This window comes from Nanorana parkeri, unplaced genomic scaffold (assembly GCF_000935625.1).
Source record: "Nanorana parkeri isolate BGI_ZX_2015 unplaced genomic scaffold, ASM93562v1 scaffold21, whole genome shotgun sequence".
Classification (NCBI taxonomy): domain Eukaryota; kingdom Metazoa; phylum Chordata; class Amphibia; order Anura; family Dicroglossidae; genus Nanorana; species Nanorana parkeri.
In genome coordinates this window covers 1,286,172-1,291,014 of record NW_017306289.1, presented here as the reverse complement: position 1 = coordinate 1,291,014, position 4,843 = coordinate 1,286,172, and positions in this window count along the sequence as shown.

The following is a 4,843-nucleotide window of genomic DNA, read 5'->3' as shown; positions in this document are numbered from 1 at the left end:
TGAGCACATTGTCCTCTCTCGTGTTCCTCTGCCATAGCTAAGTGAATTCCTGTTCTTTTCCTGGGTCCCATCTGTTACAAAAATTGTGCACATTTGCTGACAGAGTTGAAGCTAAGTTTCCTTCATATATAACCTCAATAGAGTTGAACCATCCAGATGGGCAAAGCTTATTACGGCCTGTTATATCATAGAAAATAGACTATGATTTATTTGCAACAAATCTGGAACCAAGGAGATTGTATGCAGGGCACAGGATCTATAAATCTTCATTCTTCTATCTCGTCTCTTCTCCTTCCCCTTCCCGAACGGTGCCCCACCTGAGTAAGGATATAGTGCATGCTGGCACTCAGCCCAGTGTATTGTCACTACATTTCCTTTCCTCTATCTCTTGAAATAATTGTTCATTGGGAAAAGAACATTGCGTGCTTAGTTTCTACAGGTCTGCAAATGCAATATTGGTCTGTTTGAAAAGAGGATGTAAACTGATTAGGGTGACCTGCTTCTCGGGTTGTCCTTTTTTTTTCAGGAGTGACAGTATCATTTGGTTTCTAGATATACCACAACATTATTTGGCTGTTTGCGGGTTTGCCATTAGAATTTGTCCTCCTGAAGGAGGTGGTTTTGTAAACTACAGAATGGACAACCGTAAACAGCAGGACACAATCAGTGATCATGAAATTTGTTGCAGCACTAAAACTGACCGTAGTTTACGCATTCTGTTGGTCACCTTTATATTTTTTGTTTGATCAGACTGCTGCTTGTCCTTTTTTTTGTTTTTGTTTAGAAAATCCAGTCTTTTCGTTTGATATTACACCAGCATTAAAAAAATATGATTTGGGCAATATATTCTGCTTGAGATTATTCTATGCCATGACCAGCCCTTAAAGGTGAAGTTTATTATACAGTACTGGGCCAAAACAAAAGTCACCTGGCCAAAAAAAAGTCATGCTCTCTAATATTTTGTTGGACCCCTTTAGCTTTGATTACGGCACGCATTCACCATGGCATGGTTTCGATAAGCGTATGCAATGTCACAACATCTATTTCCATCCAGAGATGCATTAATTTTTCACCAAGATCTTGTAGTGATGATGGGAAGAGTCAGGCCACTGCATACATTGTTCTCTAGCACATCCCAAAGATTCTTTTTATTTTTTTATATTTATTAATTCATTTTTTATTTTTTACTTTTAGGGGCTTTGTGGAAATATTAGGGGTCTAAACAGACTGATATTTCCCTTTTATAATAGAAAAAGAGATTGAGGACACAAAGTCCCCAATTTCTTTTTCTGTATCCCCTGTTATCAATGAACAGGAATCCTCTATACTGAGTGTTCCTGTTCATTGATAACATGAGGACAGAGTATGTTTACTATAACTACAACTATGAATGAACAGGAGGAGATGTAGAAACTTCCCATTCATTAATAATTGAGGATATAGTACACATACCACGTCCTCAATTATCTATAAACACTGATCGCTAAGTGTTTGCGCACCTCTCTGACACACACTGTCACAGGAGGCTGAGCGAGTGGAGCAGGGAGGAGAGCTCAGCCTCCTGTGACAGCGCGTGCTGTCTCTGCCCACACACCGCTCTGCCGGACTGTGATAGGCGGCCGAGCGGTGTGGGAGGAGAGACACCGGCCACTCACGGCGATCTCCTCCCGCAGCGCTCGGCCGGCTGTCACTTTCTCTTCTCCCCGCGTCCCGTCCAGCGGGGAGGAAAGAAACCTTGGATGCGCCGACGTATCGGCAAAAAAATTGCACTTTCGGCATTTAGCCAAAAGTGCCATTTTCGGCCGATATATCGGTGCATCCCTATTACAAACAGCTCCAGGTCCGCTTCCCTGAACTTCCTATCCAGTACAAGATCACAAGGGACAGAGCAGACTCCAGCAGCTGTCCATTTACGAGCTTGGAGTGGGGAGTGGGGAGCAGGGGCAGGAAAGTGGCTTGGCTTCTTTTATTTGTGGAGACACACACACAGCTTACTAGCAAACACAAGGGTGGCTTCATAGGACCCTGCAAGGGAAATGAGCCACCCTAAAACAGGATATCAGGACCAGTGCTCAGGGGATCAGCTGATTCTGCAGGAAACTAACACTTTTAAACATCAAGGAGCAACATTCATTCTAAGTGATTTAATCAGCTATTAAAATAGCTGAACAACCTTTTGACTTTTAAAGTATGTTTATGCTCCTTAAAGTATTTTTACAAAATGTATTTATACTCTGTACATAATGCACTATTTCACACTGTGTTGTCTAAAGATATGCAATTTACAGAGCAAAAGTCTTTATACAAATGGCTGTGAATTCTGATTGACAGCAGAATCTTGCTAAAATTGTGATTTATGACTAATTATGGGTTCAGTTCCAAAAAGAACACACAGTTCAGCAAACTAAAACTCGAGACACGGATAGTGATCTGGAGAGGATTCAATTATATAATTCCTAGTACTTTTCTGTACAGAAGTCTTGTAAGCTATGCTCAGCAATGCACTTGAAGTACCTGTATACTCGGGGAAAGGTTGAACTTTACATAGAGGAAATTAAACTATTGGCCCCCAACAACATTATTTTCTTAAAGCAGAACTCCAGGCAAAATTTTGATTAACTGTTGCAGTGGGGCTAACCCTGCACTGCAGGGGGTTAAGTTTTCTTTTTTGTCTAGGGTAAAAGACAGGCAGAAGTGAACGTCTAGGATCCAGTCTGCTCAAAGGAACAGATGAACATAACTTTTTTTTTGTACCTCGACAAAAATGAGCACTTAACCCTTGCAATGTGGGGGTAGCCCCACTGCAAGGGTTAATAAAAAGTGTGCCCCGAGTTCTGCTCTCAGGTCCCATCCATAGATTGCACACATATGCTGTAGGCTGCAGTGCTTACCTAAAAGTTCATCACTAGATGAAAAAAGATTTCTAAATAAATCATTCCATACTTTAGGGCTAAGATACAATCGCGATTTTAATTTCTTGCTACTGAGAGATTTAAGCCATTATTGGTGTTACCTCATTAAGCTACAACTACACAGGATGTATTTAGTAGCTCCACAGTGCTACTAAAATCACTAATGATTAATTGTTAGGAGTTTTAATCACAGGCACAGAAAAAGTAAATGGCTCTCTATGGAGCAAACTACACAAGTAGTATTCACTAGCAACTTGTAGTAATTTATTGCAGATGATTTTTGCAATCATTGTGCAAATATTGCTCATATGATCTTTACCCTTGGAGCATATACATTTTTGCTTTTTTTTATGGTGACTTCTAAGGACATATTTGATGCTTTAAGGACAGCTTCTGGATACAACACAAGCCTTGGTGGATGATTCAGGTAGTGGATTTATGCCATATAAGCTTATATTGACCTCTCATCATAATGCGGTCCTTCTATTCAGTAGGTTGCTTGGTTGTCACACTTCTGATGCTAAACTTTATTAGATTTATACACTGGCCAAAAAAAGTCTACACCTGGACTTAGCTCAGCAAATAGGTCAGAGCTTTCAATAGAATAAGAGGTCTAGGTTTGGCAACGGTATGTGTCCATAAAATGAGGTCAGCTGCCTACCTGAATGTACTGAATGACCAGGTTTTTCCATCAGTACATTTTATCTTCCTTGATGGCATGGGCATATTCTAAGATAACAATGCCAGGATTCAGTGGGCTCAAATTATGAAAGAGTGGTTCAGGGAGCATGAGACATCATTTTCACACATGGATTGGCCACCACAGAGGCCACCAGACCTTAACCCCAATGAGAATTTTTGGGTTGTACTGGAGAAGACTTTATGCAGTGGTCTGACTCTGCTATCATCACATAAGATCTTGGGGGAAAATGAATGCCACTCTGGACGAAAATAAATGTTGTGACATTGCATGAGCTAAAACAATGGCACAATGCCAATGTGTTCTGTAATCAAAGATAAAGGTGGTCCAACAAAGATTAAGAGTGTGACTTTTATTTTGGTCAGGCAGTGTATATGCAACACTGTTGAGCTTTCTCTAGAAAAGGTGATGGTTTACACTTTGACTGGAGATCAAGAGGTCTCACTCTAATTTGTAAAACATTGTGCAGATATGTTAGGTTGATGGCTGCTACCTGATACTTGTCTAACTTTCGCTGTTTAGCAATCGGTTGCTTCTCCTAGCAATTAATCGCTAGTAACTTCAGTGGTTTAATCTCTCAGTAGAAATAGATTGAAATCACCTTTGTAGCTAGTCCCTACATTCAGGTTGTACTGTAAAAATATGGCCCTATAGCAAAATGTTACCATTATCAAATATCATAAAATAAATCATAAAAGATTTTGACTGAGTAAGGAAAGTATGAGCAGTTTTCGGCTGCCTGATAAATACCCTTTAAACCTTTTGAGCTGTTACCTTGTAAAGTTTGAGTGGCATGTTATCCTCTTACTTTAATAATGTACTGTGCTGTGTTATTGCTTACCAAAGTACTGCACTTGATTGCTACACTGACACAGCAGTCCTTGCCCTATTTTTCTAACAGAACTTTGTCTCTGTATTTTCCTAGTAGAAAAACAGCTTAAAAGAAAAAAAATCTTGGAAGGAACCCCCAGAGAGATCTAGAAAAAAAAACCACACAAGATGTATTCATGCTGGTTTGATATTAATTGAGTTTTCCTTTTATTATCTTGAAGCTGCTTCCTATCATTTGACAAAATAACAGTATCTTTTGAAGGTTTGTATTTGCCGTCTTCAGAAAGTCAAATACTGCTTCTAAAACATGTCAATATTACAACTTCTAAGCTTTATGAGCCATGACATTTTTTAATATTTTATTTCTTTTTTTTAACACAAACAGTAATATGTACTTTGC